Below are 27,052 nucleotides of genomic sequence, written 5' to 3'. Positions count from 1 at the left end.
CTTGCCTGTTCCCTTCAAAACATCCTCTTCATTAAAGAGTGAACACAGAGTTCTGGGTACAGTGAAGTGTAAACTTCAGCTGGTGTCTGAGACAGATGGATTAGTTGAGTTCATGCCTCTGCTTTGTTATACTTCGCACTTAATACACATCCATACACACACTGTCTGAAACAGCTGGTCAGGTGACTGTACTGGGAGGCATTAAACATGCAACAGATGAGTATTGGAGTCAATAGCATCTGTTTTATTTTTAATACCCCAGTGCATCATTTTCCTTGAGTGGCTGTCAACAAAAAAAGCTGCTTGCCTTTTATTTAGTATACTGTAGACTTGGAAGACTTGTGGAAAAAATTGAATGTTTTTTTTTCATAATATTCCCAGGAAAGATTTGTACTAAATGACCTCAATCAATAACCATATTTCAAGTATCAATATTTTTAGTGCTATGTGCTATATACTATATATACTACTGTATATTTAGTAGTATATGAGTACTATGTAAGTCATAATCAAACTGTTAATCAACAGTGCCAAAAGTTATATAAGGTTATATAACCACCTCTCTGATTCTATTTAAGTGCCTAATTAATTAAGCCAAAGTCTTTAAATGTATACTGGCCATCGAAAGAAACTTATCTATGTTTATCCATGTTTTTAAAAGAATAAAATATATGGATTTTGGATATTGATTCAGTCAAGGAATAGCACCAGATCACATCATTAGAGAGAGTTTATTGGATTCAGGGAATTAGACCTAACCTTCTTAATGTCAAGCCTGGTGAAAAGAAAGAAGAATGCAGAAACAAACCAATATCCCCGGCTTATCAGGAGAGCAATGCATTTGTGCCATTGGTAAGCTGAAAGCTGGGCTAAGTCAGAACACCACTGCTTGTCATCTAGGTTGTCCACAGACTGGAGTCTCTGTATTGGCAAGATGTCACAGCCAAATGTTGTCCGTCAATGACAGGTCACAATCTGGGAGACCATGGGTCATGACACCTCTCCAAGATCGAGGGGGAGATCCAAGGGTGCATGTCTTGGTAGGAGTGTCTGTGTGCTGCAGAACTCTACTGGTAGTGACTTCAGAGTGCTACAGTACATTGATCATGTCCTGTCACATCACTTTGTGCCCATCCTGCGTGCTCATCCATTCGACGCTACAGTACTTGTGTAACTATGGCTTTCTTCTGAGAGGAGTTGATGTGTGGTATACTGTAGCAATGCCAGGGGCGACTTGCTCACCAGACATGAGTCTCAGTGAGCTGGCGTGACACACTGCACCCAAGACTCGGAGATCAGGAAATAGGCACATGCTTATCCAGGCCCTGTGAGAAGAATAGGACAGCTTTTTCAACCAGGTGCAGAGCATGTGTGGCAGATACTGTATAAAGCCTGGATTCTAGTAGTCTGTAACGTTTACAGTAGTACCCAGTTGAGGTTGATGACAAATGTTAATCAGCAGAATGAATTTACTTGTCATGTTGTTTTAATTAAGTTAGTGCACCTGCTACAAAAAGAAGGACATTTTCCTGATAACTTTGTGAATCTGTGGCAGTTGTGAGTGATACATTCCTTGTGATTCAGTAACACCAATAATATATTTTGAAAGGATGGGGCTGAACATTTTCGGCAGTGCTGCTATGCTGTGATCAAAAACCAAAATACAGTACTGCCACGTCACAGATAATGTGAAAACCACTGCATTCTGTGATATAATAAATCACAATATACTGTATATATACTGTACATACATAGCACTGGCACTGCTCGAATGTGAACGTGGCTGGTAAGCAAATAGTGTAAAGAGATTTACACAGACAAGTGTTAGTCTTTGCAAGCTAGACAGACAAGCTAGACAGAATTAATGTTTGAACCTCCTGCAAAAAGTATCTATCCCATTTCTGAGCTAGTGGAGCACAGTGACAAGTGCAATAGTGAAATAATATTTTTTTCTTCTTCATTTTTAGTTTGGCTTAAACTACTTTTCCTTTCCTGCCCCTCCTCTGGAAACTCATCCACGCTTACCTTGTGCTGTCTTGGACAGTGGAAACTTTTATTGTTCTGAGTTCTCTGCAGGCAGCACCCTGGGAGCGAGATTATGTCATAATATTCTTCCTGTGATCCTCTGCCACAGCTGTTGCTGCTGATTATGAGCTGGAACAAGGTTTTAACAATCTCTGTCGTTGTTCAAAGCACTACTGATAACACATTGCCTGTGTTGCTCTGAGACAATTCCATAATTAAATTACAGATTTACACGTGAATGTTGTGCCTCATGTAAATAGCTGTCTTTAATAGCTGTCATACAGTAAATTCGTTTTGTCTGTGTTTCACAGTAACGCATCCTAGAAACATTACTGGGTCCTTTCCTGCTAGGCATGTTCCTCGATGTTTTAATTAATCACACTTTCATTTGTTGTATATTAAAACATAATTATTAAAAATACCATGTTGTGCCACAAGGCGAAGACAATATACTGTATATAAATGATTTTAAAGTACCTTGAAACAGGTGAAATCCAGCTTAGTGTTAGATCAGCATGAACACTGAACTGAGAAATTCTGCTCAAAGGCTGGTTTCACAGGTCCTACACTATGTAAGACTTTCGAATGTTGTGTTATTACACAGCCTCACAATACTCCCTTGTGACACAGTAAACCCACACCCATTGCCACAGAAAGCAAGAGAGAGTAGTATTTAAAATACCCTGCAGGGGGCTACCACAGTCTCTTTGAGACAGCCATTATTTTAGTAATCTTTGAATTTTATTAATTTATTTACAGATTGATCTGCCGCATGAGCATTTTAAAAGCCGGAGACAATTGAATGTCCCCCACCATTAACTGAGTCTCTCTCACCACATTTCCTAAAGATCAGACGGCCAGATTAGTCTGCCCAGGGTGCTGTTGATCCATCTGGCATGCTCAAAGAACAGGCAGCTTTCAGTACAAGCAAGCAGTGAAGAGTGTGAGAGCTGGGCTTCATCACCTCACTGTTAGAAGTCTGTCTGGGTCTTGTCTTGGCCAGGTGATTTCACCCTGGAAAATGACAGTAAGTAGGTGTGTGGATTGTGGAGAAATATCATGCTTAGTAAAGTTTAATTATTAATAGCTATTATGGTATGTAATAATTGTAAGCCTCATTGCACAATATGTTTTAAATCTCCACCTTCTTTCTTCTGAACACCATAAATTTTTTACAGTACATTTACCTGTGTTTACAATACCAATTGTATTCCTCTCTTTCATTATACAATCATTCTTACCTTCTATGCATACCACACTAATGAATTGTTCAATGTTCATTTGTCCCGACTGTACTTTTGGGGGATTTTGCCCTAGTTAGAAGTGATTGTTACATGACACTCCCCTGGTTTTAAATTGCTTAAAAAACATAGGAGGAAATCATTTTCGGAAGATCATTTCTTGTGGCCGCACTTGGCTGACCCAGCGATACCCTGAAAAAGAGAAATATAAATGGAATCGAAATTAACTGGTGTGGAAAATCTTTAGTTTTGTGTCATCCAATTGCCAGGGTTGGTACAGAAAAAATTATATTAAGCACTTCCTTTGGAATTAGTATAACAGTCTATTACACTGTTAAAGGCTTTATTTCTGAGTTAAATCCTGTAACAGAATACATGTGGAGACTTCTTGCACACCTGTTGACCCATATACAATTACCATGTAACCTGCCGGTAGCACATAACACTGTGGGTATAGTGCAAAAGAACAGCATGGCTGTTGACCTCCTGCTTTTAACAAAACAAGAAAAGTGAATCTGGATGATGCACAAATGTAACAGGTCTGTCCCTTTTGTACAAGCTGGGAGCTCAACTTCCAGAGCTACTGGATCCTTGTCCATCAAGTGGAAAACTGCAGGGAACCCAATTTATAAGCTCTGAACACAGCCCTGTCATGATAGAAAGAAACACCCACTCGCACCCTGTCCCAATATGCAGAAACATCCATTCAAACTGCTTTTGAAAATCCATTATTTGCTTAGAATGGAACTGTCATCTTATTGTGGAGCTTTATAATGTAACCTTTGTAGATTCTATAATTTAAGAAGTGAGGATCCACCATATAAAAAAAAAAACATTTATAAGGCTGTATGAACTTTAACCCTGAATTGCTTATAAATAATACAAATATGAAGAAAATAAATAACAATGAAAATATTTATACATTTGCTAGCAATTTAATCTTCAGGTTTATTATGTATTTTTATAGCTCAAAAACATTCAGACTGACCTTGGTGTTACTTTTTCCAGAAGTAGTATTACAGTACAAAAAAACAAAAAACAACTAAACATGGAACAAAAGCAAGAAATTCTGGTCGGTTAAATGTGTGGCAACAGTTTTAATATTGCGAAGCATGAGCTAACCGTAAAAATGAAATACATGTTTCATTATGGGAAAATAAAAAGTTAATAAAAATACAGCACAGTAATTTATGTGATTGCTAGGTGGTTTTTGAAATTGTGCCATAATGGATTTGGACAGGGGATTTGATCCAGTTAAGTAGGCAGTGCATGGTCTCCAGTAACAGGGAAATGTTGACTCATTTCTCTGTCATTGCACTCAGCAGGAAGCTAAGTGACTTTGCTCGTCTTCACAGTGGTTTGTTAAAACACTTAACGATTAAGGTCCTGAAATAATTTTCTTTAATTTGTTCATTTTTTACAGAAGAAAACAGAATGAGCAGAGCAGCAGAGCAGGCCCTGATTCCTAAACCGGGCAGTGCAACAAAGCTGCAAAAGGATTCAGGAAGAGAACAATTCGCTTCCACTGTAATGCAAGTCTGATCATCTGGATTTTGAAGTATTAAAAATACAGCATGGAAATGTAAATCCTTGAATGGTACTGTCTGGATCGAGATCAAATGTGAGACCTAATGCCAGGAGAACCAGATAGTGAGCCGTGCCTGGCAGGCAATTATGTTCGGAATATTAAGTTCAGATGGAGCCCGGTGATGTACTTTATCATCTCATAGTTGCAAACACATAGCCACTTAGTTTAGAGAATTATCTTCTCACTCAAAGTTTCATAAAAAAACCTCAAATATATGGCCTGCTTGAAAGAAATGGTACTATATATTGATGTCTTATCATATATTCTGCTTTGTTATGTAGCCATTTTCAGTAAGTAGCCTTTTTCATTTTCTAGACAGTTTCAGCCTTTTCTGCTGTTCTCTTGCCTGCCATTAGTTCAGCTTCATCTCTTTTAATACCTTGTCTGTGACCTTTATCTTTGGTGAGAATTCTGAGTTGTTTTCTTTTATTTCCAGTCTTGAGGTATATAATATAGATGTTTCATATGTTGACGATTATCATTATTGTCTGCTACTTGCCTCTTTTGGGGAGAAAAGTGTACATAAAGGCCAAGGAAATGCCTTTGAATTTTTTTATTGAGCCCAACATGACTTGAAAAACAGAAAGAAGTCTTTTTGACTGGTCGTGCAGTGTGTAGAAAGTGACAAATAAGGGACAATGCCTGCCTTTTATCAACAAGTACATACAGTATGTATAACATGCAGTTTTTAAACACTTAATATTCTTTTTAATTGTAGATGTCATTACTGAGTTATCATAGCAAGCAGTATAGCAGAGACCACAATCATTGCTGAATGACCACCATATTCTGTACATTTTAGTCCTCTATCACTACTGAGTTACTGCAAGACGTCAAGGTAGAATAACAGAGAGTTTAGATCAGTTATTATTGAATTACAACTACATTACTGCCATTGCTGATTTATGACTGTAATTAATTTATTTTGGCTTATGATGAAATTAAGGTATAGGTTGTTTTTGTTGAACACAGAAAGTCTTACCTGAAGAAAAATATGAGTATTCAGGTAATGTCCAGAACATACAATGCCGCTGAATTATTTAGGGGTTGGTTTCTGAGGCCAGGAAAACTCATTATGGCGTGAAACCACTTGGCTTTATCAGGGAGGGAATGCAATTTTCTCAGCAATTTCAAAAACGATAAGAAAAAAAAAGCCACTAAAGGCCAGGATGTGCATTTTAAATTTCTGTCCATCTCACTAAGTGCTCTATCAAAAATTTAAAACAATGTAGCTGTTGTTTTTTTACCTTTATGGAGGAAAAAAAGACTTGCATTAGGGAAGCAGAGGTAGGACAACTGTCTAAAAAGCATGCAGCACACCATAAGAGAAAAGAGAAAAGATTGATTCCCAGACAAGAGATACTGATCTCAAGACTAATTGATTGGACTCTGGAGGTTTTAAGCAAATAGGTATATTTCCTTCATGAAAGTTCCAGTTTTTATCATTTTGTTCTAAAAAAGAAGTATTCAGTTAACCAGTACTGATTTTATTTTCTGTCAGATGTGAGCAGCAGTGTCTTGTCTGTAAGTGTACTATCCTGGCAAAAAAAACTTTCTATGCTGCTCAATGGGATTTCAGACCTGACCCGACCCTCTCAGCCTTTTATGGACTTCTCCCAGGAGGCAGCTTCACTGTTGGTCAGCCATCAGATCATTGGAATATCTCTGCTGTTTCTACTAGCTCATACTTTTTGTGTGAGTTTACTGCACAGTGAAGGCCTTTGGGAAATCAATGCAAAAGCTACAGTATATAAATTAGTGACAAGCAGTGTTAAAAGTGGGACTTTCTTGGCTACCTTCTGTATGCTTTGAAAAAAGCAGCTGTTTAAGAGCTGTTTTACAGCTACAGACGCCTGGAAAATATCTGAAAAAGCAGCAGCAAAGCTGCTAAGCAGTATGAGTAGTATGTACTAGAATATATGAAAACTTTGTCTTTCCTCACCCTATCTGCACATTTGCAACTGGCCCTTGGTCATTCCTCACTCTTCATGCTGGGTCCTGTGGCCACTTCAGGCAGTCGCGTTAGGCCAAATGTCACTGAATTACAGTACATACACTGTGTGAATTACAAACAGGAGGAATGAATTTATGACCTGAATCCAATCTCAGATTTCAATGTATTTACAGTACAATCACAGCCTTTGACATCACTAAGAGCTCTGGTCACAAGGATAAAGTGGGGTTGTATTTCAAAGAGTAACAGTTTGCTTTATTGGAAAATAGTAAATCATTGGTTGGTTGACATGGCCTTTGTGCTGTACAAAAGAAGCATGTTTTAAAAACAGCCCTGTGCAATTGTATACATTAGAGTTTCAAGACCAAAATACCAGTATGCCAGTATTAGGTAAGCAATTCTGTTGTGCTTGCTTTCAAAGACAAATAACTGAGGTTAGTATCTGTCACATACAGTATGAAACTGCACAAGCTTTTTAAATGAGAACTTAATCTATACTTTATCAATCCCTTTCAAACCCTGTTGATATCCAAAAGATAAATGTGCTTTATCTGTTTCAAGGGAACCTTGGCACTGCTGCATATAAGAGCAGAGAAAGGAAATGCCTTTTTAATTACAGGAACAATACTTAATGACATAATGTACTGTATAGTCTAAATAATTTGTTCTGCCTATTTGAAAGTAATTGCATATATACATAATGTTTATATGACACATTCTGACATCAGCCATAATTTGTATAGCTCATTACGTCTACACCTCTTTCAGTTTTTTGAAGATTGCTTATTTACTGAGCTGTGGTAGAAATCTCTGAGTGATGTACAGTAGTAGTAGCTCACTGCTAAAATAGTAATACCAAAGAACTGTATATTAATAGTCTTCATTCCAGGATCAATTCCAGGTTTGTAATATCAGGGAGGCAACATAGAGATTTCTCATATGATGAGTCTCCATATAAGACTTGTTAGAATGTTGCTCAGCTCATCCCAATTCATGTTTCTCTAGACAGAGCTGGTCCGTATGCGATTCAAGCTATTGATGTTCTCTCTCCCTCCTCTTCTAACTGATAACTCATCTATGAGATAAAAAACCAAAATGAAAGTGCTCCGGTTCACCCTTCCTTCCCGGCAGCATTAAAGGGAGACTGTTTCTGTATTAATATATCTATTTACAGTAATTTGCCTGTATCTTCAACTTGTTTTTTTTCTGACACTTTCTGCTATAGTGCACTGTATAGTAAAAGTATTGAGTGGAATGGTTAGCATTCCCATGTCCTGAATTTTAGGACGAGATGTAATTTCACTCTAACTTCAACTTTTATTTTCGGACACTTCTTGCTGCTCATGTACAGTATCACATAACCTGTTCTACTGTGTAAACTCTCTTAATTTCGTCATTTAAAATGGAACAAAACGCAGAACCGCAGACAACCTTTAACGGTTCCTGTAACCCTAACCCTGCTCTGAATTTAAATGCAGCCTCATTTAATTACCAATTTTAACGCCTGTTTCAGATTATTGAAAACATGTCTAAAGAAGATACGGTATTGAAGAAAGTAACTTTCCAGTAGGTTTTTCAGTGGTTTTGATCACTTAAGACTCATATTTTTGGGCTTGAGGAACACATTGAAATCTGATGTTTCAAGGGCTCAGAGACAGATTGCAGATTTGCTCTTTTGAAACCCAGGCTAGGTTAGGGTTAGTATTCCCACACCACTGAGACATCTTCTGCGCTCAATGCTGGATTCTGGGTCCCACCTGAACTACAGGACTAGTTATAATTTGCCCCATCTTCAATTTTTTCTCTTAGACTTTTTGCTGCTCCTATTGTACTGTATATTGCATTGTAATGTAATTGTATTCCAAAACTGAGACAGATCAAAATTTGTAAGATAACTCGTTCTACTGTATAAATTATCTTAATTTCATCATTTAAAGTGTAATAAAATATAGAGCTGCAGACAATATTTAATGGTTCCTGTAACCCTAACCTTAACATAACCTAACCTAAAAAATCATATACAGACTCATCTGGTACTGTACATATATATCTCCCATCCTCTCAAACCTGGGATAATTCTTTTGTTTTTGTCTCTCCAATATAATGCATCTTCTCTGGCACATAGATTAAACTGTAACCTTCATCCTCTTAAAGCCCAAGGTACTTTCATTAGAAATGTGCCAGTTATTGATCTACAATCTACTTTTTTGTGCCAACAATTAATGCAATATACAGTAGCTTTGTTTTGAAGAAACTGCATACACTGTAATTGCAAATCTTGCTCTCAGGAAGATGGACACAGTATTGAGTTTAATCTAAGTCATACACATAATACTGAAGCACATTTTCAGGGTTTTTTCAGGGTGTCGAGGTTACATTTCATGATATTTTACCTAGGAGAGAGGATATTGACATGCCGTAAATGGTAGGAGACAACTGTAATTGGTCCACTAGATACATAAAACCACTGGCAGGTGGTTTGATATGATAAAATAAGGCAGACAGGAGCCTAATTTAAACCTTAACTCACCCAGACAGAGTTTATTGCTCTTTAATTAAAATGTATTATCAGGAGTGGCTTTCTCTATCATTCTACCTGTGTGTTCATGTGTGCTAGAGTCAAACGTAGTACAAACTTACTATAGCCAAACAGGCTGTTAGCATGTATCTACTGTCTCTCACATGCATCTCTCACACTCATTTGAATCCAATGACTCAAATGTAACATGACATATAAAACACTGTTTAAGGTTTTTACTATGTAATTGTGCCACGAGCAGATTGAAAGTTCATAGCACATGTTTGGACACAGTTAATACCTCATTACTATGAATCATCAGAGACTTCCAAAACTTAGAAACTTTGTCTAAACCTGGAATTATGTGTCTGAAACGAATTGTAGTGTCACTGTACACTTGAGTTTCCGCTCGCCTGCCAGGAACATGAAGGTTAACTGGTATCTCTAAATTGTGCCAGTGTGCCTGTGTGTGTCTGTCCTGCAATGGATTGGCATCTTATTGGGGGTGTAGTCTGGCATTATGCCCTTTGCCTCTGGCACAGGCTTTGGGTCTCAGGAATAAACCACTTTCTGATAATGAATGGCTATTATTGTATTACCTTGCAGATGAGTTCTGTTTTTTTTAAAGATTTAGGAGATTTATTTGGATTTTACAGCAAGTATTTGAGTGTTATTGTTAATATATGTACTGTAATGCAGAACCCTTTTTATAAAATTTTATAATGCTTTTCAATTTAAATGTGTTTGTTTTTGTCATCTAGAATCACACTTTGTTATCTAAAGGCTGCAGGACCAGGCGCTCTGAACACATACAGTATGTCAGAGTGCAGTGGCTTTTATTGATTTTTTTGAGAGTGGTCTCTAAATTAAGACCTGTTGGATTTGCACTCTCAGTATTTATTCCCCACAGTCTGAGAACAACGTTACCACATACCCCTGCCATGCCACTGTTTACTTTGCATTAATGTGCACATTCCAGTGCTAATATGTCCCTTATGCTAAAATAGCTCGGCAAGTGCAAACGAAAGCAACCCGTGGTACAAGCTTAAAGCGGTCCACTCCACAGTTCCTCATTTCCTTTGCTACATTTCTACCTTTGTCAGAGCAGAGGCCTCTTCAGAAACACACAGCGGCTATTGGTGGTGTAGCACCCACCCCAACCCCCTGGCCTGTTTAGCATTCCCATCAGAGAGCAGAGGTAACCAGCTTTGCATCTCTAGATCCACAAGAGCTCTCTTTTTGTGCCGTTAGAATCCACAATAATTTTATTGACATAACAGATTTAACTGAGCTGTTTCTTAAAAAACGTCATTGATCAGTATCCCGTTAGAGAACGGGAGGGTTTAAAAAAGATGTCGAGATCTCCAGGGATTTAGATCTGAAGGAAGAAAGGATGTCCACCACAGTAACATAGAACCCATAATTATTCATAACAACTAGCACAGTACTGTCCAAGACCCTTTTAGTCAATGTCCGCCTGGAATTTCCTCCCCTTATACATTTTGTTATATCTCTGCAGCGGAACATAACAGGAGCCTGGTTCAGGTCTTAAATTGAAGCAAACCCCCTTTGGCTTTGAGTGTGAACAGTCAAATTTATTTTATTTCTTAATGTGTCCACTCAGCAGACAAACATATGAAAAGCCTTTTTCTGCTGTTAGGCATTGCAAAAAAACCTCAGAGTTGCATTCTGGTGTGACAAAAAGGACCACTGATAAGAAACTGATTGATAACCCCTTCTGAGTCAATGATTGACAGCTAGAAGGCAGGTGGAATGCAGCCTGAGGCTTCTAGAGGAAGTCTCACCCCCTAAGGGATCTGAATGGCCGAAAATACAATGAATGACAGCGTTTCTTACCAATCAGATCACCTTATTTCTGGCGGTCCTGTTTCAAATATCAGTTCCAAAGCCAATAACGTTCAGTTTCCTCCAGGTCTGGAGATGGGTTAGTCTAGTTTTTTTTGCATCATCAGATAAAATGAAAATCTTTATGATTGATTGCCTTGGTGTTTTAAAAAAAAAAACAAGTTTTTTTTAAAGCTCCGGTTATCCTTTTTCGATTGATAACAGGTTCTGTAAAGGTTTTGTTTTTTTTTTGGTAAAAAACTATAAAATATGACGCAGGACTCAAAAGTAAATATTGACTTACACCGTGGTCGCTTGCGCCTACGCGGCGCGCAAACATAATTTGAATAATTTTTCTGTTCTGAAAACAGTTTTGTGAAGCTCTAGTTGAGTATTTTTTTATCGATAAAAGGTTTTGTGTAACGGTTTTGTGGTTTTGGTGATGTAAAACGATGAAGTGAGATGCTCCTTATAAGTCAATTTTTTCTCAGACAGTGGTCGTAAGCAGCTAAGAGGTTGTGTCCTCTCTGAACCTAGCACATTCGTGGCTGGAGCATCAAACATAAACCCAATTGCTTTAGACAGTGCTGCTAGAGAGTACAGTAGGTACCTAGGCCTATCTAGGCAAAGGTCTAATGGAAAAGAGTTAGGCTTTCTCTCGCCTCTTAAGGGACACTTTATTCATCCTCTATTCATCCTTTACTCATTCTCTGGTCTCTGTCTTCTTGGGGAGGATCTTTGTTCTCACCCTCTCTGGCAGGTTCGCGGCTTGTTTTCAGGTGGTCTCTCATTTCTTCTTTCTTGCTAGGGACATGCGGCTTTCCTCTCTCTTTCTATCCATGTCTTCTCTTCTGTGGAGAAAATGCTAGCAGCTTTCACTCTCTTTCGGTTAGCAAAATTACCTTTTTGCTCCTTGTTGACTGCCTCTCATTCCTTTATGCTCTGCCCACAATAAGGCTCACCTATGAGTAATATTTCACTCGGCACACTCCTGTGGAAGAACCTGGACCCAGAGGGCACTTGGGGAATTCAACACTGTGAAGGGTGGGGAGATCACATAGAGCACTGGGTGGCACGTTAGACTTTTCTCTAAGCCATCCTCCCACTGCACTTTTCAATGGTCCATCTGTAAATGTGAGTCAAAAGAGACAGTAAGCTTGATAACAGCTTACGTTAAGGCTGCACCTTGTCCAAGATCCACTGTAGCTCCCCATAGGCCCTACAGAAAATACACTGAAAATGAACAGCACAGTGAATTTGAATATGGACAGCCTTCCCAGTTTTACAGAAGTGATTGGTGAGGTATGGAAAGATTACCAAAGGTGATATGGATCTGAGAACAAATTTGCTGTTTGATAATTGGTGAGTCTTAAGTGCTGCCAAAGTATTCCTTCATCTCTGACTTTCATTTTGTACTCCCTCTCCAAGAACGCTATTTGACTTAGTATACAAATATCTTATAAGAAAGAACAGTTCCTCTGAAGGAATGACAATGCTATGCATTGTGCTGATCCCAAGGAACACAATTACCAGGAACTGCTTATTTGGTATTAAAGTTCATTGGCAGTTTAGAAACATTTGACAAATTCGGAATAAGCACAAAATTGTGAACTTTGTGGAAGTACTGTAAGTCACCATGTTGTCACAAACCCCTGGTCTCACCACGGGTAAGATTGAGAGTTTGTATGAATTGCAACGTGAAGCAGCCCTTCCTGCTCACTAGTCACTGTAGTGACTAATGTAATGCGAGGTATGAGCAAATAAGTACAGGTTTTGCAGCAGACATTTCACTGCAGAAATGTCCCAAAGTGATTTGTATGACAAGTATTTGTCAGCAAAACCATCTGGAAGTCGAGAGCAATATTTCTATTGGATTAAAAGAGGTGTACAGTATTCACAAGCCTGCTTGTTTACAATGTAATAGGGCCTCATTCTGAATCGCAGAATATGGTGCTGTTCATTCTTGGAAATGTAGTCTATTTTTAGACTATTTAGGTTACTGTGTACATTTTACTTTTGTTGTGGTTTGAAATGAACGCATTGGTGCTGAACCCTGAAATATAGCGTTGCAGTTCTACTTTAATTGGTTTCAGACCTGGGCAGGTAATTAAAATAGTTTTTGAGGATGGGCTTTCCATATCAGAATTAAAAGCCTTGTGCATCTGTTTGTTAAAATTTGCCTTTTGCAGAAATTAACAGATTCTGCTTTCCTTTTAAATACCCAACTGCCCAATAGCCATCAGTTTCTGGTGATAGATTGCAACTGGATCCTGTGACATTTCAGTTGTTTTTCTTCAGTACTGACTTTGCTTCCTCCTGTAGCACACAGCTGAAACATACAGTATACCAATCCCTTCAGGAAATAGTCAAAGGCATGCAAGGCAATAGATATCATACAGTATTTATTTAAAAATGTTTAAAGCTTTCCAAACCTGAGGACGCTGTAAATAGTGATGAATAAAAGACAAAAAAAATAGATTAAAAGGTAATAATAAGAAAAAAAGCAAATATTTTTATACAGATGGAATGTAGTGCGATCAGGTATAGACCTTGGTAAAAGGGACATTTTTAATCTTGGATTGAATAGAAGAACTAAAATCTTCTTCACAGTGAAACTGAAGACCTTGTTTGTTTATAACCTGACCAAGAGGAAGCATACAGTATAAATAAGAAAAGGAAATGGACCCAAGACTGAACTCTATGGCACACTGTGATAGGCTGGGGTAATGGGGGATTTACAAGGACCAAAGGAAACAAAATGCTGCCTGCCAGTCAGATAAGAGCAGAACCAGTAAAACAGTACCACTGATAGACACAAATGTTGGCAAGTGATTGAGCAAATTGGTTGTATACTGTATAATACAATTAACATACTATTTATTTATACATAGTGTATAGCTAAATATACTATGAAATATATCATAGTATAAATTTTCGCTAAATAATTTAACTAAAAATAAATATACTATAAAATACCTGGGTTTTTTAATAGGGATAACTTAATTATATGCCCTTAGTCCTTTGTGGGTTGTGTATTATTCATCCCTAATAGAATAATTTATTAGTAGGGAGTTTTTAGTACAGGGAGCTTCTTTTTCTCTGCCATACAAAAGTGTCTTGGCAAGCCATACCTTGCTGTATATACAGTAGGTATTTATACAATTACTTAAAATGCAATTATCCATTACTGACACAAATGTCAAAACTGTTTTTGTTTCACAATAGATTCATGGGAGTATTTGTAAGCTATGCACAAAGATCTGTGCTGCAAGTTTTAGACAGTCAATTTAATAATCATTGTGTTGGAATTCTGGGGATAAATAGCTTATACATATTCATAAGAGTTTAATGAATATAATTGCATTGTTTGGAACCTGTACTGAGTTATCAGCCAGCTTTAATACCCTTTAACGACAGTGCAATGAACTTTCCTCTAGGCACAGAATTAGCTGTGAAATGAAGTTGTCTAAATGATTTTTGTGGACAGCTAAATACTGTGCACATGGCACTCCACAAGTTTGCTAATTACCTCAAGTCATTTTAGCCTATGAATACATATCATTATTAGATAGATTTAAATGGTGGAGACTGTGATCTTTGTCAGCAATAATTAGTAGTACAGACCGACTAAAAGACATCATAATGGAAAACTCACTGGTCTTTTAAAAACATCGCTTCAAAATAAAATTGAAGACATTGGCCTTGTTTCCCTTGCTTGAATGGCTCCAAGGAGGATGGTTATATCTCTATATCTCTCCATCAGAACCCCTCTGCATTCCATTGGAGACCTATAAAAATACAAAAAAATGTAAAAATGTTCATAATTGTGTCATAGTTTTTGGCAGCTGAATGACATACTGTACTAAAGAAGCATTGTGCAGTAAGCATCAGCTGTCTGCATTGCAATTAGACAGTCAGTGAAGTTACCCTATGAGTTGCTTTGCTAATTCACTAGTGCAGTAGATAACATCACAAAAGCGAATATTTTTACTTTCATATTGTATTTTAACCCCTTGCTTTTTTGAATGGTATGAATCCCCAGCTTGTAGGAAATGATGATCAAAGCTAGCTGTTCTTTTGAAAGTGACTGTGCCTCTTAGATCAAACAAAACTCGGTGTCCCAGGAAGGCTGGAAGTATCGCTAAGGATACCAGTCATCCTGGTTTCTCATTTTTCTTCCCCCTTCCCTCTGGTAAGCTTTATAGGAGCATAAAGGCATGAACTTCCAGGTTCAGAGACAGTTTCTTCCCACAAGCTGTCAGATTACTGAACTCTACTCCCACCACTGGCTCACACTGGTGTTTTTTTAAGTTGTATGTTACTGAACAGCAGCAGCAACAGCAAGTTAAATGTTTGTTTTTGGGTGTTTCCTCAATGTCTTTGTATTGGAGCATACATGCAAATAAGCATTTCATTGCACTTGTGCATATGACAATAAACTGGACTGAACTGAAGAAAGGAAAGGGACCTTTCATACCCGTAGGCAAGGTTAAAGCTCTCAGAGGTAAGATAAACAGCTCAGACTTCTCCTCCTGTGGTTATTCACGTTAGGGGACAATCAGAGCTCTTAGTTTACATTTCAGTGCTGTTATCACTGCCACTCCTAATAATGTGAAAGAATTTTGATTTGCATATACAGTAATACATATCAATCAATATTTTCTTCAGTGTTCTGTTTATAACCTTTGGTACTCAAGGCAAAGAAAAAAAAGGTACAAGTTAAATGATAAAATGTGATTATATCATTATAATATGATTTAAAAATAAAATGCTTTTGTTGCACATTTTGAACTGTGAACTGAGAGAATCAATTAAAGGTGACATCCTGGGCTGCTAATGGCCTTTATTTATTCCCTGTTTGTGTTAATACAGTATATACAGTATCAGTGCTCTTCTCAAGCAACCTCCTGTCATAAACACTTTTTCTATACAGAAGGGTTGACTACAGATGCTGTTTTTTAGCAATATGTTTATTGTTTATTAAGGTACAAGAATTTGTATACATAAAACAATATGATAATTACTGTACCCCTGAATATAATCACCCATGCTACCCTTAATCCCAGAAAAAAGAAATCATTATCTTTATCGATTAATCAGATATTTACTAAAGTTCTTTCTTCTGAAACAGGAAAAAAAGCCCTAACAAAATAAAATAATTACAAGATGACATACAGTATATACTGTATATCCTGGTTGTAGGCCTAGTATAAGTGATACTATATTAGGAAATTGCTGTATAATTGCTGTTGTCAATACATTCTGGAGAAATGAAACTAAAACAAAGTACAGTAATGAAGTTCCTGACGTTTTCACTTTTTGCAGTGTACAATAATGATGCTCAATGATGTTGAGATTGTGCTCAGCCAGCAAGTTTTCCCTTTCATCAATCTGAATTTCCTGACCTCTTCTAAGACTGACACGTTTCATTAGGTTGGGCTTGTCTGTGGGAGAATGTCACATGATGTGTGTTAAATGAACTTTGCAATAAGAGGTTCCACAATTCTGATAATTAGACGGTGATAATATATAGTACATTCCCGCTGCAGGCTGTGATACTAGCAAAGAGTTACCTTCCAGAGTAATTTGATAGGCACTGCATGGCAGGAAACTAGATTTCTCTTTTTATCTGTCTGCATTCATTATTTCCACCAGGGCTGTAATGAAGGAGAACATTGGAATTCATAGGGGTACACGGACATATGCCTGTTGCCACAACCATTAATGAGGGTCACAACTGTGATCCCGTCATGGAAAACATTATAACCATTAAGTAACAGTCTCTGCTAGATGATTCACAGAGTTGCTTTTCAGTTTAACTTACATATCAAACTTTTCAAAGACAGCCATTTACGATGTAGAGTCCATTAAGGACTACAGCTTGGAGGAGGTAATGTAGCTGAAAACACTGAATGGATTAAGCTGACTGTAAACTGCAGAGTGATGTCTTTCACTCATACTTCTTAATATGGTTCAATTCTGTCTTGTGGGATTTGAGATGCTCTTTAACTGATCAGCCCTTACTTTGCCTCAGGGATTCTAGATACTGTCATAGGTGAAAAGTACACACACTCTTTTCACCTCCCTTTGCAGAATCTGCCACCACAGTCATTCATGTCCTTTGCCAAAGATATGTTAAAGCCAAGTAAGACTTCATTAAACATAATATGCATGTGTGCTCCTTTATATTTTCATTTAAACTATTGTCTCTTCAGAATTTGTGTTAAACTAGTAAACACATTTATTTCACCCTTATTTCTTATTTTCAGAAATGGCATGATGGTGTTGTACCTGCTTGTGTCCCTGCTTTCACTCACGAGATTGATACTTCCATCTACAGTACGTATATTGCAATGCTTCTACAGCTGCAATTACTGCTAGCACTGACACATCTCATCGTAAGTAGTATGCAGCTGTAAGAACATTGTGATCAGTGGATCATTACTAAAATAATTACCAAAACAGTACATTGTCTTAGGACATGTTTATGCTTATGAATGATTATTTTGGATTGCTTTTAGTACATGAATGCAGTACAGAGCCATTTACAGTCACACAGTCTAGCGGACGTCAAAGTGGTCCTTTATTTTTGTGTTTGAAGGCTTCTGGCAGAACAAAACAGTTCAAAACGCCTTATATACACAGGAGCTGAGTGGCCCAAGTGATCACTGAGAGAAACCAATTTTCGTTTGGCAATTATTTTGCCGAGAGTAATGAAAACATAAACATCACCTTCACCACGTTTTACTGCAGCTCACTGAATCAGTGAGGCTTATCTTCCTTCATTTTAGCCATGAGAATTTCAAAATACAGGTTGGTTTCCTTGTTAGGCTCAATAAACAGTTTATCTCATTCTCTTCACTTCCAGAAGCTGAAGTGGATTCCTCCACACAGAGGCGCATCGTGAGAGAGCTGTTTAACAGCATGCTGGCGATGATCAATACCCGCCTTTTCCATCACGAAATCGATCAGCTCCTGGGCCAGGCTGAAATAGGCCCACGTGTGACTCGGTGAGTTGTTTAGTCACTAATTTCCATGCAGAAAGGGGCATTGATTAGGAAGCAGCTCTGGAGGTCAAATTAAAGTCCATTAGCACTTGGTTGCACCCAGGGCCTGACTAAGAACTAAGAGCCAGTGTCCTTCAGAATATTAACTATAACCAGGCATACAAGATTCAGATCAGAATGGTGCCTCAACATAAAAAAGCAAAAAAGAGGTACAATTTAAATCTATTTTACTAATCATACTCATTATGATACTTGTTAAAGATCAGAAAACAATCATGTATGTAAAATGTTTTGAAAATATTTTTGTGAAATGGTACTGCAATGGGACCACTGTAAATCCTTCGTGGGTCAATAGGAGATTCTCCATCATAAAAATGACTCCATTCACTTACATGCACACACTAAGGCAACACTAATGCACAGGTGAAGAAAGGATACTGGCTATTTAATTTTTTTTTATGAATGCAATGAGGTTGCACTGGGCTTCTCATTAACACTTTCCTGCTGTTATTATAATTATGTTACACTTCACAAGATCATATAAGGATATAAGGGGGAAAAAAGGCATTATAGATAAGCAAGCATACAGTATGACAATAAAGTCAGTCACTGTAAATCATCAACATACCTTAAGGACCTTAAAGATGTGTGATGTCATGTGTATTTTTATACTAATGTCATGTGATTTGTGCATTTAAATTATTTTTTCTATATAATTCTCTGTAGCTTTCATCTGATTTGTCAGCAAAATGAACAGACTTCTGAAGGCAGAAGAGCAGAGAGACACATGATGATTTATATTTCAGAGTTGCACTTTAACAATTCACCCAAGGGAAAACGTTTTTGTTTCTTTTCAACTGTACGCATTACAAGAATAAAGAATTAGTACTTCAACATCTGCCTTTCTAGAACATTTAAGCACTGTACTTTACAGAAATACAGAATTTTATTTTTATTGCTGGCTAAGCAAGAGCAACAAAACCCAGATATTCATTGTCATTTATTATCGGCAGTGTTTAGCTTTTTTTCTTCTTTCAAGCTTTTTAAGCTAACAGACATATACTATTGCACTGAATACTGTTGCCTGCTAATGCCAATTGGCTCCTGAATTGGCTTGCCAGCTTTGAACTGGTAGTGGTATTTAATGGACAAAAGACGGAGAAAGTAGGCTGGCCCTCAATTTTGGCAAGAAAAAAGCCTGAATTATTGGAGCCTCCTGTACTTCTGAACTGGGGGGTCAAGAGGTGACAGAAACTCTTCCTGACATGTGGCTTTTAGAATGCCTCTGAATTGTATTGTGGCATGTGTCCAGCATGCAATAACTAAACTCCTATCAACTGGTGCTAATTAACTGTTTACCTGGAAAGAGCCCAGTAATTGGACAGGCATGAAGGATGAGCTGTACTGCAATGCCCCTTAATTAACAGTGTTTGGCACAGATTTCAGAATTCCCTGCACCTAATTTCATATAAAAAAAACCCCTCAGACTTACATGTACAGTCCAATCGTGCATAAAACAACGAAGTACTTAAGGAAGGCCCCTGAACAGATTTCAGAAGATTTTAATTTCAATGATTTTTTAAATTCTGAATAAATACTTCACATACATAATAAACTTTGAAATACTGTATAGGGCTTCTACGTTTTGTGTGTGCACCACTTATTCAGAAGGAATTTAAACTTAATAGGTACATGTTTATTTAATAACGTATATGAGCTATATTATATATTAGTTGTGCACAATAACATTCAAAAGTTGATCAGTGTTGATCAGAGATAAATCACAAATGGGCTATTTGTTTGTACCATACATTGGAGTTTTTCTAAAGTTTGATATTGTGAATAGATTCTAGAATTGTAGATGTCTTTGATAAACAAAATAAATGCCTGTTGGAGTAGTATAATAATGATTGGACTATAAGAATGGTTTAAAATGAAAGAAGATTATTTGTTACATCTATCATCCATCATGTTACATCTAATTATATTTTAAGTAGCTAATTTATCCAAGAATCCTGATGTTTTTAAGAGATGCCAGGGTATTGGCTTGTTGATGTATTTGTGCTCTACCAAACCAGCTACCTGTACAAACTAGATTTAACCCAGTGGAATAACAGATTTGGCAGATAAGAAAACAAGACTTTAAGATACATAGAAATATTTAAAGTCCTATAAAGCTTAGGAAAGTATAGCAGCTTGTATTACACCCTTACAAGCAATACAAGGGTTTAAAATGTTCTTTACATTTATTCTTTTCTTCATTTTTCGTAGTTATTTTTAAACAGCCACTCTTGTTCTAGCAAAGCAAAACCCTATAGATTTTGAGAGGACGTGCTACCCTATCTGTACTGCCACTCTGTGCATGCAGAATGTGGACTTGAACAGAATGCATGATCAGACATCCTAGGTGGGAAAAGGTCACAGGAGAAATGTAGGAAGACAGAGATGATAGTCATTTCATAGATGGCTGGAGAAGGATGCAGGCTTTGCCGTCTTGAGTGGCACTTACAACCGTGACAATAATTCTTTTACTCGGGATTGCTCATGCCCCATTTTTTATCTGGAGCAAAACCAAATTTGAATTGATTTTTAAGATTAATGTAATGCCTACAACCAAGTATTGCCTTTTCACAGTGGTGCATATTATGAAAGGTTTATTAAAAAATAATATGTTTAATACATCTAGAGTATAGTGTAAAAATAGACTATACATTGCTGCATTGACTATATTTTCTGTATGCATTTGGACATTCTTTGTTATTGTTCTTCCAGTCCTGTTGCTTTGTTTTAAGTACGTTTAGTGCTGCTGTAGATTTAGTCCATCACTGCTTTAATGACAAAACACCTAAACTTCAGGCGACTCCTGACATGGGTGGAATCCAAAATGTATTGAAGATATTTGACTTTAACATTGAGGAAAGTCCTTGGGGTATTATCTTAACATCTTAGGATATCCTTATTAGGATATTACCATTTTAGGATCCCATCTGAATAACTTCCACAAATTATTTAATGCAATGTAACTTTTAATAATTCATATGCATGAAGTTTACCCTATGCACAATATATACAACTATAGGTTTGATCCACCTAGAATGAAATAATTGGAATTAATTTGTATGCTAAGTGTTTTTCTAACTGGGCCTTCTGTTTTTCCTCTTTGCAGCTTTTCCACTGTGTGAAGATTAAGTTCATACTTGGTGAGATTAAAGTCACGCTTGGTCTTAATTAACTCCTGAGTGCTTGAAATCTTTAGGTGACTGAAATCTGATTAACAGGTGAAATCTTACCGGCTGTTTGGCTCAAACATTTTTGAAAATAGTTATACATATTAGTCACAATGAGTGCATCATGCACTTCTTTGTATAACATAACGTACATAACTTAACATAACATATACTTATGTATAACACAATTGTGATTATTATAATGATAATAATCCTATAGCTGAAATTATTTTTATTAGATGTAGCCTGTCCCCCTTTATACTGTATGTAAAAACAATCATATCAAATACAGTGCACAACTATTTTAAAGCTTTTGTCAATATTTTTTTTCAAACATTTCTAGCCTTGGCTGTGATGAATGTTTTTCAAAGAAAAATTATTTCTCTTTGAGTGAACAATGGAGTCCGCAAAATCCCTTCGATCTTGCATAAATCTTTCTTTGGTGTGTCCTGTTGAAAAGACAGCTTTTTTATGTGCCTGTCTTCTCAGGTGTTTAAGATCCTTACTAAAAATCGGCTTGAACAAATCAGAATGCAACGTCTTTGTTGATCAAGCTGAATGTGTTTGGCAGTGTCTGCAAAACAACTCCCTCTCATGACTCTGCATTATTCCAGTTTGATTGAGGATTAACAGACAGAAGCTGGAAAATGGATTGAAGATGGGGTTTAAAAACAAGAACCTTATAATTTCATTATATAATACAGAGGTTGAGGCTCTTCAAAAAGCTTACAGCAAGCTGATTGTCTGGGCAAAGAACAGCATCAATGATATGAGTTCACAGGTGGATGGGCACTATTCCACTATAAATTCTAATTGCGTTCTCTTCTCTCTTCGGTTGGTAGCAGTTACAAATGACAACTTTTCTGTGAAGCAACTTCACCTAACGTTTGTTGCTGATTGTCGTCTGAGATTAATTCTAGCTTGTGTGATGTTTCTGATAAACTGTTTAAGGCGAGGCACTGAAAATGAGAGGTTACAGTGAGAGGTTAAGTATTGATCCAAAGCCCATCTATATGTATCAGAAGCGAACAATTTTGTAAAGGCCAGGGACTTTCAAATTCGAGTTAAATTGCCAATCACCCTGTTCAACTCGTTATTTTTTCTATATTTCCAGGTAATGATTTACAGATACCCAAGAAACACAGTAGAACCCAGCCCTCAAGGACAGGAGATGGTCTTTTCTGATACACATTCAGGTTGACACAATAGGATAATTATCTCTGAATGTGAAACCTTGAGCTACTTACCTAGTTTCATTCCAAATTCAACTTGGCATTTATTCAGGATTTATTCTAAAAGAAGAAAGCTTGTTGGAAAACACTTTACTGTCACAATGGTTAGCCTGTGTTATTTAGAACCAGATGGTCTTGTCTGATTTTCTGGTTGTTATGCTATCACTGTAATCAAAATAAAATGCAGATTAAAGAACAATGGATGTCATCAAGAAGGATACTTCAAAGTTACAGGATTTTCTAGTAAAAAAAGAGATAAAACAAGTAGTTTAAAAGTAATGTGAATTAATGTGTCATATGACTGCGCTTGGGAGACCTTGTAATTCCATCGTTTTCTTATGTACTGTAAAGTCAGAGTTACCACTCATGGAAGGGTGTTACACCCTTATTTGGGCACTTCAGCAAGACATTGCAAGTGTTCAGTGCCACTCAGTGAAGCAGACATATAAATGCGTGTTACGAGGATATCCTTTAGACGTCTGTTGTGTTTTTTTTAAGAACTTGCGATTGCTGTAAATTATGGGGGTGAATATTAATCAGCTCTTGCAATTTCACTGCACTAGTGTGGCAGAACTGCTGTATCTATTCTACATGCAAAAAGCTCTATATAGTGAGTGAGAACAACATTTAATTCAATTTTATACACCAAACAAGATTCAATTTCACATGTCATAAAGCTTTCAGATTTAAATACACTCTCATTCATTGGCCTCTGGCATTATTAAAGGCAGGAACCTTTGTAGTTTGAGAAAATCTTAGAAAATAAATGGAAAATCTCCGATAAAGAAGATTTTATCCATGCATTAATTTATATGTATCTGAGTGTACCGTTTGATATTACAGTACGAGTACTTTATCAAATATTTCCTACCACTAATAAAAACATTTTGCTACTGTGATAAACATGGTCCGATGAATAATAATTATTGAATTATCAAATTGCTTGCATTTGTAGGCTGTATTTATGTATTAATAGTTTAATGTATTAGGAAGGGGATCTCTTTCATAAACCAATGATGTGCAGCACGTACCTGGGTAAGCAAACCCATTGCAAGGTGGAAAAGATGGTGAAGAGAGAAATTACTTCACCAATTAGATAGTGAATTGGGGGAGATTTGGGGCAGCTAGATTGTGGAAGCCCAATGTGTAATTTAGACAGGACAAAGGGGTTAACACCTTTACACTTGGAAATACATTTATTCAGTGAGCATCTCTGTTTAACATTTCCTAAGATCAGTGGCACCTCCTATGACCCTATTCCTATACAGTCTGCTCCTCGTCACCATACCAGAGAACCGGCATGGAATTTCAAGCAGACGAGTTTTCTAGTACTGACCAGACCCAACCTTGCTGAGCTTCTGAGGTCTAACAAGGTCAGGCTAAGAGCTTTCATAGAAAAGGGGCATTTCTAAAGAGTGCAAACCATTTGATTAAATTCACTGTATTTTCCAGTTTATTCTTATGCATGCAAAATATGTCTAATGCATTTTAAATTTTACTGGTACCTTTGAACAATTTAAACAAATAAACATGTAATTATATAGCTAGTGTAGTCATTGAAATCCCCAATAGACAAGGATAGCTGTGGTTTCAACTGGAGGTTGGATTCCCAACAGCTTAGTATCATTCTTCCTAAAAAAAACTCAAATCCATTCTACCTGTTATTATAGTTGTTATAGGCCGGAGAGAAGACTGCCACCTACTGGTCTACCAGTACCACTTCCGTTAGTTTGAATTTCATTCTCAAGTACTATCCAGGCCAGGATTTTCTTAAATTCTAGCATCTGACGAGAATATGCCTCAGGATGTTTATTGTCCTAAGTCCTATACTAAGCAACAGAGAATATACTATTAAAACAAGAGCACCACTGAAATGCTTTTTCATGCTACTTTCTCTTCAGGGGCAAAAACTGAATAACTATCTTTTTATTTTTTTTATTCTTCTTAGGTTCATTCTTGATAGTATTTCAGAATCAGAAAATGATGTTTCCTTAGTTAAAAACCTTAGTATTTTAAGGTGATAAATGTCAGATATGTCACTCTTGCAATCATAGTTATTGTACTCTACTGCAGGCCATGACAACATGACTTGGGCACTCAATAAAATATCACTCTTGTTCTCAATATTCCTGTTTTTACTTTGGATTTAATGATTCATGTCTCATGAATATTTGATCACTTTTACTGTCTGCATTGGTCCCTGCTGAGTAATTATTGAGGTGTCTGGAGGCAGATCGCTCTCTCGTGCTTTGATGTAGACGGTGATATAGGACAGAGAAAGTTACTCTGTGATGTGTCGACATTTCTGTGAAAGAGAATTACTTTGCAACCTTTTATCCTAGAAGCAGGAGCTGGACCTGGAGCTAGATGTTCAAAAAGAGATTTTGTACAATCTTTTTGCTATAGTGGAGGTTGTATGCATCCTCTGATTGTGCAACAGTTCTGTTTTTTAATGAAAGTCATTACCTCAGAAGTATATCTCATCATGCTTATCTGTGCTTTAGCAGTTTTATAAGACCTTGCATTTTTGTTTGCTTTTTTTTAAGTTGATATCAGGGTAAAACCATTCCATGCCAGAGGAAGAATTCTTTTTACTGTTCTAATTTATTTTGCATGTACTGTATAACCAAAAACAGCTGAGTCACTGTGTTACTGGACAGTATTTTTCTTTTATTTTTTGGGGGGGTTCTTTGAACCAGATTTATGCCGTCTAAACTTTATGGTACAGTATAATTTCTCTTTGCTACTGGCCATCCTTCTTTGAAAATTAATAATGTGTCAATGCAGTTGAAGAAGCTTTAAGAATTAGAGTGCCCTGAATGCATTCATAGAAGATACATGATCTGTGAAATAGTGATTAGTGGTACACATACAATACAGTACGTAACACAATAAAAACCAACATCACATCAGCAGCTCTGCACAGCAGCTGGGTCTTGTAGTTATGAGGAAAGGTAGTTTCAGCTGTAATGTGCTAAACTTTGCAAAATGCAGGATGTCACTGCTGCTAATACATGCTAATAAACACCAGACTCGCTGATAGTTTTGAGAGCATCGAAATGAGCACAGAAGAACTTGTCCTTTGAGCTAAAGCAGAGTTGATGAAAAAAACACATCTGTAGAGACTGTCAATATGTGTGTTTTATGCAGCAATATTTTTTTGTGATTACCCCTTGACCTCACTGCTCAATACATCACCTCCCAGAAGTCTTCCATAAGAGCCAATCATTCACCATGCTTGACCTTTCCTTCACTTCCAATAAAGTATATTCTGTTTTCACTCACAGCTCAGTTCAATACAGGCATTAGACAGCTCTCAAAATATTTTTCCAGTATGTAAGCAAAGTTTAAATTAGATTTACTATGGATTAAAAAATGATTTTTATTTATAACTCTTATTATTATGTGAAGCGAATACATTACATTAGATAGCGTACATTATACATGATAGACTTTCAAACTCACGTTACTGTATCAAAAAGTAACAATATTCTCACACCTAGTGTTCTATAAAGGGTAGTTAAAACTTTTCTTCACATGTTTGAATATACTCATTACCAGACTGCATGGCATGGCTTTCTGTTTTTTCATATTGTATTATTCAGCAAATTGTTATTTTCTTTTTAAAGTTCTCCTGAGGAGAAACAGCTGATTGAACCATAGAAAGTGGTTGTTATAGAACTGGAATCTGTCAGCCTGTCTGTGCCTCTCTTCCATAAGTTATAAAGAGTACCCTTAAATCTTCTCTGAAATACATGTCCTAATGAGTTGTTTTTGCAAAGCTACAATTACTGCTGTAAGGCTGTCTACTCCTCTGAGCTTTAAAGGCACAGTTGGAGACAACAGCTTTTAACTGACTTTTACATGGGTGGGAAAAATCTGCTGATACTTTTCTGCATTTTAACAGGAGGGATCTTTCCTCCTCAACTACTGGGCCAAAAGTTATAATACCAAAACCCTCTTTTACCTGTCTGAATAGAAGTGCAATGTATTAACTCTTAGTTTGCATCAACAGACCTGAACTGTGCAAGTAACCTCTTTCAAGTTAATTTCACTCAGTAACCCTTGTCTGCCTAAGATTTGGTTGGGGTTGCATTGATAAAGAAAAAGGAATTGTCTCGCTTTAACAATTTCTGAGCTATAGCTCTACTAATGAGTAAAAGGTATATTTTTACTGCATATATACACCACAAATATAATGCCAGTTAAAGATGAATGGAATCAGTACATAACAGTTTTAATTTTAATATATAAGTATGAAAATTACAGACCTTTCATTTTGTAGCCTGTCTCTTGCTGCGGTCTTGTTAAAGTGATGGTTTCCTTAAGACGTGTGCTGGAACTGTTTGGTGCAGGAATTTGATGTTCTGCCAAGTATTTGAGGTCAGTGTGTGTCAGTGACTGGAGCACAAATG

At 36.9% G+C, this 27,052-nt stretch overlaps 1 long non-coding RNA gene across 2 annotated transcripts; it reads right to left on the bottom strand.

Annotated features, from left to right (window-relative positions):
* Positions 1 to 712: 712 nt before the first annotated feature.
* Positions 713 to 27,052, bottom strand: LOC148677025 (uncharacterized). Of its 2 annotated transcripts, XR_015929535.1 has the most exons (6): positions 26,909 to 27,052; positions 14,827 to 14,959; positions 11,920 to 12,022; positions 3,267 to 3,458; positions 2,026 to 2,154; positions 713 to 1,325 (listed from the first exon to the last, which is right to left on the bottom strand). It is a non-coding gene; the product is annotated as an uncharacterized LOC148677025 (long non-coding RNA). The 2 variants fall into 2 exon arrangements; XR_015929536.1 differs by lacking the exon at positions 3,267 to 3,458.

Source organism: Lepisosteus platostomus, chromosome 2 (genome assembly GCF_059453375.1).
Source record: "Lepisosteus platostomus isolate fLepPlt1 chromosome 2, fLepPlt1.hap1, whole genome shotgun sequence".
Lineage (NCBI taxonomy): Eukaryota > Metazoa > Chordata > Actinopteri > Semionotiformes > Lepisosteidae > Lepisosteus > Lepisosteus platostomus.
This window is presented reverse-complemented; position numbering and strand designations above follow the sequence as displayed.